This window comes from Bicyclus anynana, chromosome 25 (assembly GCF_947172395.1).
Source record: "Bicyclus anynana chromosome 25, ilBicAnyn1.1, whole genome shotgun sequence".
Taxonomy (NCBI): domain Eukaryota; kingdom Metazoa; phylum Arthropoda; class Insecta; order Lepidoptera; family Nymphalidae; genus Bicyclus; species Bicyclus anynana.
The window spans coordinates 9,477,723-9,492,319 of NC_069107.1; positions in this window are offsets into that span (position 1 = coordinate 9,477,723).

Genomic DNA, 14,597 nt, shown 5'->3' on the forward strand with positions numbered 1-14,597 from the left:
AAAAGCTCAATATTTAATAATCCAACCCGAACCCAAGACCTCATGTTACCATGCAGCATAGTCTAATTACTGGACTAAAACCGCAAATTTTAGTAAAACCATACTAATATTATAAATACAAAAGTCTGCCATTATTTCTGTTACCTTTTAAACTGTTAAAGCTATTTGAATGAAAGTTGATACAAAGGTAAATTGGACCTTGGAGCAGAACATAGGCTACTTTTCAACCGACTTCAAAAAAGGAGGAGGTTCTCAATTCGACGCGTATGTTTTTTTTTTAATTTTTGTTACCTTATAACTTCGTCATTTATTAAACAACTTTGAAAATATTTTTTTTTAAAGGGGATCCAGATTGATCCCATTTAATTTTCATAAAAATTGGTTTAGTAGCTTTGTGTTAAAATCAAAATATCTAACTGAAATACGTCTTTGAAGTCCGGTCCGGTTCCATTTGTAGCATACAAATGGAACCGACTTCAAAGACAAAATAATATAATATAAATATATTATTTCCGGTAGGAATAAGGTATCATATAGTTACCGGAAAAATCCATGGTTCCCATGAGATTTGTAAAAAGCAGAATTTCATGCTACGGAATCGCGGACATATATTCGTATTTAGAAGGTGGTTTGTTTTTCTTTGAATTTAATTATATTTGAATGTTATTAAAATGTTGCGCGCCCCTGTCGACAGTGATAGCGCAAACAATGGCCGTGATTGTGCCGCGCCGCGCCTGACGCTTGGATTTCTAATTATCTTCATTCAACCTATATTCAGTGTTACGAACAATATTTATATTTATTCTTCTCATAAAGCAGCAACTTCAAAGCCTGGCCTACACTAATTATTTGAAATAATGAATCCCTTTTAACACACTTCAAAATTGAGGTTCTTTAGTGGACCCGTATTTTTCACTTAGTGAGGAAACCTGAGATTTTTTAATTCTCTACGTATGTGAGTCTGCTAAACCGCATTGGGCCAGCGTGGTGGACTATTAGCCTAACCCCTCCGTGGCGCAGTGGTAGGCGCGGTGGATTTACAAGACGGAGGTCCTGTGTTCGATCCCCGGCTGAGCCGATTGAGGTTTTCTTAATTGGCCTGGGTCTGGCTGGTGGCTAGTTACCACCCTACCGGCAAAGACGTACCGCCAAGCAAATTAACGTTACCAAATGGGGTGTGAATTTTTATCCTCCTCCTAACAAGTTAGCCCGCTTCCATCTTTGATTGCATCATCACTTACCATCAGGTGAGATTGTAGTTAAGGGCTAGCTTGTAAAGAATAAAAAAAAATCTGAGAAGAGACTTGTGCTCAACAGTGAACCGAATATAGGTTGATAATGATGATCCTGAGGAACTACATAGTTGAAAACAGTAAGAATGGCTACTTACGACCACACCATGCTTTATCTATGTACTGTTGGTACCGACGATATGGGAATTAGACTCATGACCCTACTTATGGTGTGATATAGGTTTTTTTATTTCATCCAAGAAACTATCATTAAATCATTATGAGTTGGGAAATTCATGTTACACCCCCTCTGCCTAGAAAGTGGGCTCTTTAATTTTTAGTTTTCGACGTTAATTACCACCATTAAATCTTAACATACCTTGACGTTTCAAGGGTGTTTGTAAAGTAAGCCTAATTGAAATAAATGAATTTTGAGTTTTTGAGTTTCGGGTTAATATTTGATATTAATCGGTCTAAAATCAAACAATAACACTCTAAGCCAGTTAGGGTTGTGACGGGTAGCAGCGATAGTGATTTTACCATTATTTTGTGGTAGAGGAAACACATCGAGCAGGTCCCAGGACTTGTGACCTTGAGAGTAGGTTTAAGTGATCCCTTAACAATGCATAAACACTCACCTTTTCTGCGCGACATGTTCTCCATGCCCACTAAACAATTTATGGTAAACGATAATTACAACACAAAACGTTATTGCACTAAATCACTAACGCGACTGGCAGCGTGACGGTGTCTACGCTGCCGCACAAGCAACTGAGCTCAAGTCACCAAATACCCTCTTATTTATACCAACACTGATACTAATAATAATAATAATAATGTAATGTATATTTAAGTTTATTTATTTTGCGTATTTAAGTAAGTTTATTTATTTTCCCTTTGGCTTTTTATATATATTTATTTTGTACTGGGCGTGAGAGTTTAATTCATAATAATAATAATAATAAAGCCTTTTATTTTCTCTTCTTCACAATATTTTACAATTCATTTAACTTAAAGTAGGTATTCATTGTTATTATTAATCAGTCACAATTTTTAAAACAACACATTACATAATTATTCCGTTAGATAATCATAATCCATGCATTTTCATAATCATAAAGAATATTTAATTAATTACAATTTTAAAACAATAAATCTAAAATTACACATGTTTCCTATTCTTATTCCGTGCATATACCTAGTCATTTAACATAATTATAATCTGATCTAATCATTTATTCTAATGCATACATTTTTTATCTAAAATATATAATTTATTCAATACATTTAGTCATTTAACATACTTAATCATAATCACACATAGTCATTTAAGTCAAAAAATATATTTAATACCATTATGAGTAAATTTTCATTTTGTCTTTTTGTTTTTTTTTTAGCAATTTAATTTATTATTATTAGATTATGTCATATTATTGTATTTTTTTTCTTTCTTATTCTTTAATTTCCAAAATTATGTTAGGTTGAAGATGAGAACCCTCTCGGGTGTAGGCCTCCTCCAAAACAGACCATTTTTTTCTATCTTTTGCAGACTCTTGCCAGTCTTTTACCAGCGATGGCTGCTATATCATCAGCCCATCTAGACACCGGTCTGCCGCTTCTCCTCTTGCCCTGCGGCCCTTTCCATGTAGTAACCTTATGAGTCCATCTGTTATCTTGTTGTCTAGCCACATGTCCAGCCCACTTCCATTTTAATGATTGTGCTTGTTTAAGAAAATCTAGCGTTTTCGTTTCAGCTCTTATGTCTGATGCTTTGATTTTTTGACATTTTTTAATGCATAAGAGGCTGCGTTCCATTGCTCGTTGGCACACTATTATTTTAGTTTTTACACTTTTTGTGAAAATCCATGTTTGTGCACCGTATGTTAGGCATGGGAGAACGCAGGAGTCCATTGCTGTCTTTTTGAGGCTTACTGGCAGTTGGCTTTTAAAAATTTCTTTCAGCGACCAGTATCTGTTCCAAGCAATTGTTATTCTCCTGTTTACCTCCTCTACATTAGAGTATGGGTTCAAAGATATCTGCTTCCCAAGGTAAACATACTTCTCTACATAATCTAAGATTTTATTGTCAATATATATGGGAAGGGTGTGAGCGTTTGTCATTAGTTTTGTTTTCTCTTCATTTATATCCAGCCCAACATTTTGACTAGCCTTATGTAGAGTTTCTAACATGTATTGCATATCTCTTCTAGTTTCTGCAAAGAGTATCAGATCATCCGCGAATCTTAAATGTGTTAGGAGGGAACCATTGATTTTTATGCCCTTATTTTTCCAATTAAGATTTTCAAATATTGATTCGAGTACTGCAATGAAAATTTTGGGAGAGAGTGGGTCTCCCTGTTTTGTGCCTCTGTTTATATAGATTGGTGGTCCAACGCTCTCCATCTTTACTCTGCTTTTACTTTTGTTGTATATATATTTAATTATATTGATATAGTTTTCATTTATTTTGCAGTCTTTTAGAGCTTTCCATATACTGTCATGGTAAATAGTGTCAAAAGCTTTTTTGTAGTCTATAAATGCCACATAGAGTGGCACTCTGTTCTCTTTATATTTTTCAAGTATTTGCTCTACCGTATGAATGTGATCCATGGTGGAAAACCCTTTACGGAAACCAGCTTGTTCTTTTGGTTGTTTGGAATCTATTTGGGTGTTAATTTGGTTAAGGAGACAAGTCGAAAAGAGTTTATATAAACAGCACATCAAACTTATTGGGCGGTAATTCCTGATATCTTTCGGATCTCCTTTTTTGTATAAAAGAGTGATATGTGACTCTACCCATTGATAGAGAACGGTTTCCTCTTTTCTTATTAAATTAAAAAGGTTATGTAGAGGGCCTAATAAAAGATCAGCAGCATATTTAATCGCTTCGTTTGGAATGTTGTCTGGACCTGTACTCTTTTCGTTTTTCATACGTTTGATTGCGTTCATTATCTGAAGCTCATTCCACTCTTCACTCACTAGCTTATAACACTGATACTACTCTACAATAACATAAATAATGAATGTTAATACCCACCTGTAATCGAAGACCTTCTAACAGGGTGCTGCCCCAACTGGGTTTAAGCTTTATATACCCATTCTTAAGTGAGACCCTGGTTTATTAAGATGACTTACTTTTCTTAAAAAAATAGTAGATTGTTATACAAGGGGCTAAAAGACCCATTATATACGAGGTATTTTTAGGGCCCGAGACGTAAGGCGAGGGCCGCCTAAATAGAAACCGAGTTTATAATGGGTTTAGCTCCACGTGTTACACTCTGCTTTTCACTACGATTGCGAGAAAATAAAATAGTTTAGTTCAATGATTTATTTTTATTGAAAATTAAATGTACAAAGTCTACAATTTTGATACTATTTTCGAATAAATCCTCCTCCATTTTATAGTAGCAGACAAGAATTAAAAAAACAAAATTACTTTAGCCCCTAGAGGCTGAAATGCTTGTTTAGCCCCGCTGTGGAGTGGTAATATGACAGTGTTTTTGAGCAAGAGTAGTGAAAAAAATATTTCATTCAGTTTTACAAACATGCTGCGTACGACGCAAGTGCTGCTAAATTTATAGGCTGTAATTGAGCAGTCCAGTAGCTATGTACAATAGACCTACTTGTAGACAATGGCGCCGGATGCGTCCGCCCCCCTGACGACCCACTTCGTACTACAAGCGATTTACATTCAAACTGGTCATAAATATTTTCACGGTATTTACTGAAAGAAAAGAAAAAAACGTCGTTTTTTTTTGGAGTTTAGTTTTTGGTATGAAAAAAATATGGGCAGCAAAATTCGATGAATGACAAGCGTTACGTTTTTGTGCGCAACCTATTCTGCGCACCTTTCGCCGTGCGCTGCCGCCAGTGGCGTGCACTTCATACATGCAATAAAGTAGTGTATATCACAACAACAAACAAACAAACTTCAGCTTTATAATATTAGTATAGATAATGCAGAGTTCTGATGGTGTACCTAACAATATTTCAAATCGGTGCAGCTGCAGTGGTTTCAGAGTCTATTCAATACAAACAAACATACAAATCTCCTTCCTATTCAGTTGATACAGTAGTCAAGACAAAATCAACCTGCCAAATTTCGTTAGAATGGAACGAAAAATACAAACGATACTTCGTTCGACGCAGAATAAAATTCTGAGAAAGGCGCATTTTATTTTTCTTCAAGCCAAAATTTTATAACCTAAATACGAAACCCTGAAATATGGTCTATTTTACTCTATATATCTACTCTATATATTTTAGCTCTATCCGCGTCGAATGGGGTATTGCTTGTATTGTTTCCAGGCTATGAATAGAGGAAGCGTAACAAACAAACAAACATTCGTATTATTTTATTTATTAGTCAGAATATGCTTTATATTATAATAGTGTGTACTGGCCTTAACGGTAGCACCTGCTGAAAATACGTATTAATTAGTCAACATTATACCACCGGCCTCGGCGGCCGGAGACGGGGGATCGATACTAGTCTGAATTATTTACGCGTCCCCATTGCCACCATGAAGGTATACTAAATATTATTGTACCTATTATTTTTTCTTCAATGGTACGTTTTCAGTTTTTTTAAGGACTTCGAAAAAGGAGGTTCCGTTTTCTTTTTTATCTAAATACTAGCGGACGACCGCGACTTCGTGCGCGTGTAATTTAGTTTTTCACAAATCCTTCGGGAACCTTTAATTTTTAGCCTATAGCCTTCCTCGATAAATGGGCTATCTAACACTAAAAGAATTTTTCAAATCGGACCAGTAGTTCCTGAGATTAGCGCGTTCAAACAAACAAACTTCAGCTTTATAATATTTATATATATTAGTCCGCCACGCTGCTTGCACGTCAACCAAGAATATTTCAGTAGTATACAGCCTACCTAAGAGCCGTGATAGCCCAGTGGATATGACCTCTGCCTCCGATTTCGGAGGGTGTGGGTTCGAATCCAGTCCGGGGCATGCACCTCCAACTTTTCAGTTGTGTGCATTTTAAGAAATTAAATATCACGTGTCTCAATCGGTGAAGGAAAACATCGTGAGGAAACCTGCATACCAGAGAATTTCTTAATTCTCTGCGTGTGTGAAGTCTGCCAATCCGCGTTGGGCCAGCGTGGTGGACTATTGGCCTAACCCCTCTCATTCTGAGAGGAGACTTGAGCTCAGCAGTGAGCCGTATATGGGTTGATAACGACGATACAGCCTACCCCAGGACTTTAAACAGACAGGCTAAGCTGGACCAATATCCTTCTTGTATTAATATGTTTGTGGTAAAGTGACAATCCATTTCCATATAGAGATGCTGTAATGGCGGCGATTCTGCAAATCTGCACTAGAGAGCGCAGTGTCGGTCGACCCCCCAGGTGGACTGACGACATCTCGCTTGATGTCGTTAGTTCGCTGGATGCAGGCGGCTCAGCCTTCCTAGCCAAGTGGTACGTCGATTATAACTTTAAATACAAACGCTCCGAAAACTAGAAAAATGTATGGGAATGACAGATCTTCATCACGTGACCAGTCGATAGCAAATGTCATTGTCATACATCTTTCTAGTTTTCGAAGCGTTTGCGATCGTAGAAAGAGAATCGTCATGCCACTTGGCTAGGGGGACAGGATCGTGATGTTTGATCGTGAAGTCCGTACAAAAAGTCCCTGCAGAGGATGTCCATCAGCTGATATGATGATGATGATGATGATTATGATGATGATGATGATGATACCCATAAGCGTAGCTTTAGTGTTTTACATTCAGTGGGTATACATAAATATTTCAAAATTTTTATCGATACAGTTATTTCTATATTCTAATCTTACACCCGGGTGGGATGATTCAGAAGTTATTTCTCTGGAGATCTACATATCTTTCAGATACGAGAAAATGTATTTTAAAAAGATTTATTGCTTTTAATAACAGAACAATATTTTTGGAGTCCATTTTGGTCTATGATCCATATTTTAAATCATCATACGGCTCGATCCAAACATTGCATAATTTGATTGAATTGGATTTGGTTTGGATCCTGTCACGCTGCAAGAACCAGCTTATGACTAAGGCCCCCGTATGGGTTCGAAACTAATCGGGCATACTCCGATCCGGTTGTATCACGTGAGTTTTAACCGTGATTCATAATAAAATTAATACAGCAGTGTCCCTTAAAAATAGACTAATATTATAGATTCATCATCATCATCATTATCAACCCATATTCGGCTTACTGCTGAGCTCGAGTCTCCTCTCACAATGAGAGGGGCTAGGCCATTATTCCATCACACTGGCCCAATACGGATTGGCAGACACGCAGAGAATTAAGAAAATTCTTTGGTATGCAGGTTTCCTCCCGATGTTTTTCTTCACCGTTTGAGACACGTGATATTTAATTACTAAAAATGCACACAACTGAAAAGTTGGAGGTGCATGCCCCAGACTGGATTCGAACCCACTTATCGAATATTATAGATTGATTATGGCTATTTGGAATTTTTAACAAACAGCATTTTTTATACAAAGTAAAAAAGCCTAAAGAAAGAAAAACTGCCCAAGTGCTGACTTTATACGTGTAACAATTTTCAGTGAGCGATAGGCATTTTATTTTTAACCTATCTCACCAAGGCGAAGTGTTATGTCTAGGAGAGGCGTTTGATCTCGAGACGGATCCAAAACAAAGGTTTATTACGTGCGAAAAGAAATCGCGCTAAAAACCGCTCACTTGGAACTAGGGTTGCCACGCGCTGGAAAATTTGGAAAAGTGTTGATTAAAGAACGGCGTAAAATATCCCAGAAAAATAAAAAAAACCTCGCCACGCGAACTAAAATGAAGTCTTTCATTAGCGTCAAGCACATTGATAAATAATAAGTATTGGTGGCGCCCTCAATTCAGGTGTTAAGGTTCCGTAGTCAATCAAGTATGTATAAGTGGCGAAGGCTGAAATTTTGATAAAGGCAAGCCGTTCCAAAGAAAAGGAAATTCATACTGCTTGATACAAACTGCTGTGTAGGCACTTACGTATAGATTGTACGAAATATGAAATTTCTTCTCCAGTACAAGCTAGTAATTAGTCCTCAGGGTAAGCAGTGTATTTTTGAAGAAATTTATTTTTATTTAGTCCGTAAAAACTTAAAACTAAGCTTTTACATAATAAAAAAAAAACATAAAAAGCGCACTGACCAAATGAAGGTCTCCCACTCAGCATAAAGCTGCTGTTAACGACATATTTTATTTATAAGTGGAAGAATATTCAATTCGTTTAGAAAAGTGATCTACTTTTCTAAACGAATTGAATAATTGTTTAATCTTCATTGTTTAATTGTTACAATTTAAGTAAAAAATATTCAATCGAATTTAAAAGTTCTTTCACAATTAGAGAGCTACATTTTCACTGAGTAACATATAATAATCCCGTATTTCCACTAAATTGGAAACTGCACAGATAAAACCGCATTGCCTCTACTAGTAGGCAATAATGGTTTTTTTCAATTTGACAACCCTATAGGTAACGAAAAGATTTGTAAAAATAATCCACCTATATCTGCCAGGGCTTACTGACACAAAGGATATTGGTTTTGAAGCTGAAATATACTTTACTTGTATTAAATTAGAGACCATTTTTCAATGGGAGTTACAAATTGTACCTCCTTGCTGTATTTTGTACGTCAATGGATTTGTGCTACGGTGTGACCACACTAGCGACTTTTTATGTTTTGTTTCTTCTGTGTCGTGTCGTCTGTCTGAACAGAAATGAAATGAATTGTTTTACCAAGTTTACGTAACTGATTGGGCTCGTCTCACTGTCATCTGTATGGTTTCAATGAGATAAGAGTCTCTCACATATCCGGAATATATTTTAGTAAATATTGAGCTCGTTCAGGGAAGTACTACAGTACATCATCATCAACCATCTTTATTTCTGCCTATAAATAATTTAGTTCCCGTCTAAAAAGTGTAGTTGGTAGTAAATATTACAGGCACAAAGAAGTTATTACTTCTAATAACACGTTTATACTATATATGATAAACAAGATAATTATCACATCCAAAAGTATTGCGTTTATTACTCTCTTTGTGTGCTAAGTAAGAGTTCTCAATGCAATATTAATGCATTACATACAATAATGTTCAGCAGCAAAAATACAAATAATAATAAAGTAATCAAATGTAACCGACGAAATATCCCTAAAATTTTTGTAATACTTGTAGCTTATTTGTAACATTGTAGTCTGTGTAGCCTTAATGTTTATCCAATGATATAATTTCCTTTTAATTGTGTGAAATTCGACAGTGTCTCAATTTCGTCTCTACCTCTCTCTTTCTAACACGATACTATAGACAGAGATGGATATATATGATGAAAGTTACTGGCCATCGTTAAACAGAAGCAGCGTTTTCTTGATAACTGTGTGTGTAGCATGTAGACATTTAGTCGCGCGACATGTCTACAATGTGTTCCCATGCTACTTGTTGCATATTATAATGCGAGTTCCCGTGACCTGAATGTTGAAATGGGTCGCTCAAACCTTTATACGAACTACTAGACTTATTCGCTTTCCTACTTACTCTATCGGGAACGGGATGTACTGTGCTTAGGGATTAACTTTATAATACTGTTTGGAATGTTATCTACGAATATCTATACTTGTATTTATATTGAACTGTTGTTTGTTTGATGATATGCTGTAATCTCAGGAAATACTGGTTCGAGTTGAATTTATACTTTTGTGTTGAATAGTCCATTTATCGAGAAAGGATATCACACTTATATTGTAAAGGCGAAAGCTTGTGTGTTAGATGTATGTTGGTTTCTCCTTTAAAGCGATTTGGCTGAAATTTGGATAGGTTAGGTTACTTTTCATCCCCGAAAAATCCATAGTTTCCGCGGGATTTGTGATGACATTTGCTATTGGCAAGTCACGTGATCAAGATCTGTCATTCCCATACATTTTTCTAGTTTTCGAAGCGTTAGCGATCGTAGAAAAAGAATCGACGTGCCACTTGGCTAGCGGGCTTCTGATGAGTGGAGTGACTTTCTTATGCTAGCCATCGTGATCGTGTGTTGTTAACGATCTGCATGATGTCATAGATATTGCGATCTACACACGACCAGTTTTATCGGATGTCCTGCCGTCATGTGGACTTAGCGCTGAAGGCATGTGGACTTATTGGTAAGTGGCTAGCATGAGGGCGTCTCTCAGACTCGGACCTTGAAATGTGTGAAAGGTGACGTCACCAATCTCAGTTCGTCCTCCCTTCGTAACTTACGTAAAAGATCCCCTCCCCGCTTTAACGTATGACGTAATTTATGGATCTTTGTTTTATGAATTCGGTTAAATTTATTTTTAAAAGATTTTTACGTACAGTTTTCATCCCACAGGATTATCGGCAATGGAAAAATCAAAACATAGGAAAATACCAATAGTACAAGCCTGCGAGAGTAAGACTTACCTCATTTTATAAAGTTTTTAAGTTAACAGCTCATGCTCCTGCTACAGTTAAAGATATTCTACTATAGATTTGTTTCACATTATGCAGGTCCCCTCTAACAGTACCTTCAAAATCACCGCAAAAAGTGATCAGAATTTAAGTACTTACATTATATACTTATTTGCAATACAATGGCTACAATTGGAGGAGGCTTTCACTGCTATATGCGTCCTTACAAAAAAGAATAATAAAAATTAAAATTAAGACTACTAACAATAAAATTAGATAACATGAACTAACCCACTAACAATCTATAAAACTTGTAATCCTTAATAATAATTTTTCAAAAAAAGGTCTGTAATTGTAAGGAAATAAAGCTATTTTTAATTTATTTACTTTATTATTATATATTTATTTACAAAAAGCAAACACCATATTCCAAACTCCATGGTTATGTAGGTACTTATTCAAAATCGTTGATGGTAGTTGCGTAATTTGACGAACTTTCAGCCTTCATAAAATGAGGTAAGTCTAGCCATCGCAAGCTAGGATTATCGGCAATGGAAATCGACGCATAGCAAAATACCAATTTCAAAAGCTCGGAATAAAACCCGTCAGTTTAAAAATGGAACGCCGATCAATGAGTTTGTATAGGTGTCGAATGTCAAAGCTAACTTGTCGGTTAGCGCTCCAAGTTCGTCATTAATGGCGCCGGGAGGGGCGTGACGTCATCGGGAGTCGGGAGTGAGTCGCGAGTGAATTGGAACGAGTATTGTGGATGGTTGTGTTGTAGGACGAGTACTGTTGTGGATGGTTAAGTGTTACAGTTAATTGGGGTTTAAAATTTACACTTAGCCAAAGTGTCAAGTTCATACATGTTGGGGGTTAAATTGGCTAAGTGTCATGTGCATGTGTTTACGTTGTGTCTCAATATATCTACGGTTTTGGGGTTGGACAAACGACATTTAAGAATAAACATGATGCTTACCTACAAAATCACCGCAAAATATAAGTCGACTTTATCTATTCTACTGAACGCACACATGCACAATTTTGTATTTTAGTTCTAATATATATGTATTTATAGTTTTTAAAGTTCCTAAACACACAACTCGACATTGTATATGTATATTCAGGTATTATTTGTTTAAATAACTTTCGTTACTATGCGACACAATGAAATCCGGTCAATTATCCGGTTTTGACGTGACATACCTATCTATCTCTATTATAAAATCTTTGGGCTGGCCTGGACTATATTATCTGCCTAGAAAGTGCCCGTTAGACTATTGTCGATCCTGTCCACCCCAAGCATAAACTCAGAGGGATGGGGGATGCTTAATCAAAGGGAAAACACGTACACAAATTCTTTATCAGAATAATAAAGAATATTAAATAAATACAAGATACGCGCGAAGAACATAACCCTTCTTGAAGTCGGGTAAAAAACACTTTAAACTGAAAGTAGATATAATTTTAAAGGTACAGCAAAGTTCTTAGAAAACAATTTTTACTTCACATACCTAATAAGGATTATTTAGCGGCAACGTAGGCAAAAAGGTATGAAAGTATGAGTATTAGGTAGTTAACTAAAAATAAAAGATTTTATTTCTTTTCAGACAGATCTTCCATTTCACAGTAAGAATTTAGTTAGATAGATCATCCGAGAAATCAATGTCACGTTAACAACAAACAAATATGAAAATTAGATAAACCATTTGTTAAAAATCTAAACAATAAACAGTGGCACCGGTGCTTATATCCCTCCCTCCCCCCCCCCCCCTGGAATTGCGGAATACAAGGATCGATGGCTGTGTGCGTAATCCTCTATGTCCGTACACGTGATGAAATGTGTGCGTGGCTCGATTGAATGTAATTCAGAGTCATACTGGAGATATGTCCATCAGACCTTGCATTTTGGTTATTTTTGAAAAACTTTTTATTTCCTAAAATATCAATAAAAAACCTTTGTTCCTTACATGTAGCAACGTAATTAAATCGTGACGAGAGCACGTCATATTGTCAACCAATAGCGAAATGGTAGATATCGTTCTCTTCTAGATTGTCTCTACCTGTGTAATTGATGTGTAAGCTGTTTTAGTCCTATCGATTGTTAGGCTTGCCTGAAAAGTTTTAAAATGAAAAGTCGAAAAGATTACTTCAATGGGTAAGTTACCCATTTTCAAAGTTCCCTGAAATCAATAGGTACAGGGAACCATATAAGTAGGTAGCCCCGATTGACTGAACTATTTGAGAGCAAAATTAAATGCGAGTTACTGATCTCCAGTTTATTGTGCAACTGACTTTAGAAATGCATGGAGATATGAAAAGTATTACATGAAACGTACCTATACAATTGCGTTATCTAGTGGTGAATACTCGTAAGCTCTTTTTCGTAGGCTCTTTTAACAAATTACTTTAATCATCATAATTATTTTTTCAAGGTGCTTATAAGCTTTCTCTTGTCTTTTAAAAAAGAGATTTGGAACTTGTGAAAATCTGAATTTGAACGACAAATTACCGATAAGATAAAATGTTGTATGAACGTCTTTAGTGTGATCCTAACCTAAAGCGTATTGTGTGTATATCACATAAACATTATAGCTATGTAGTGGTGTATAAGTGTGCGATAGGACACGATATATGTGTGTGCGTGCAGTTGTAAAAGGATTTGTGTGAATACTTGCTCCAGATTAGGAACTGTTTGGATTTTGGAACTTTAGTTAGGTAATGGTATTATGGTAATCGTATAGGTAAGTTTGTTGGTCGATTAGTTTGTCTGGTTTTTTTTTCTATGACAAGGTAACCCTTGACTGTGATGTCACCTGATGTTACGTGACAATGCAATTTTTTTTTATTCTTTACAAGTTAGCCCTTGACTACAATCTCACCTGATAGTAAGTGATGATAACTTGTTAGGAGGAGGATGAAAATCCACACCCCTTTCTGTTTCTACTCGGCATCGTACCGGAACGCTAAATCGCTTGGCGGTACGTCTTTGCCGATAGGGTAGTAACTAGACGAGGCCGAAGCCTCCCACCAGGCAATCTAAGATGAAAGTGGATTAACTAACCCAGCACTACCAACTGCGACAGAGGTTGTCAACATTTTTAAGAGTAATTTTAAGATGGTCCAAAACTGTATGGAGCCCAGGACCAGTCATTGTACCCTGGCGGAAATAAAAGAAAATACAAATCTACAAATTTACTTTAATTCTTTCGAAATAATGTTCATTTTCTCCCAAAAAATGCAACACTACTATGGGTAATATTTGCGGATTAATGACATTTTCACTGCAGTAGTCGATTTGACGTTTGCTGTGAATTTTCATGTCATAGTTGCTTTATGGGCGCCATCTTGATATAACTCAAAAAATTGGGTTTTAATATTATTTATTTAGTTGGATTTATTCATTTATTTAAATTTTAATAAAATCCTTGTATTTTTAAAATTTTAATGATACGGGGTACAAGAGTGGAACTGAAATGGACGTTCTCCTTTATAGTAACTGTTCATTGTCGACGGAATAAGATGACACACATGGTGGTAAGTGAAAAGCCATAAACAGAGCAACACTTCGTGTAGTAGTATGCTCAGTGGAATTACTTAACGGAGGTCCTGGGTTCGATCCCCGACAGGGTCATAGGCTCATAGGCTATATTTTATTTCCACGTTTCCATAAAAATGGGAGCTAGTTGACGGCCTCCGTGGCGTAGTGGTACGCGCGGTGGATTTACAAGACGGAGGTCCTGGGTTCGATCCCCGGCTGGGCAGATTGAGATTTTCTTAATTTGTCCAGGTCTGGCTGGTGGGAGGCTTCGGCCGTGGCTAGTTACCACCCTACCGGCAAAGACGTACCGCCAAGCGATTTAGCGTTCCGGTACGATGCCGTGTAGAAACCGAAAGGGGTGTGGATTTTCATCCTCCTCCTAACAAGTTAGCCC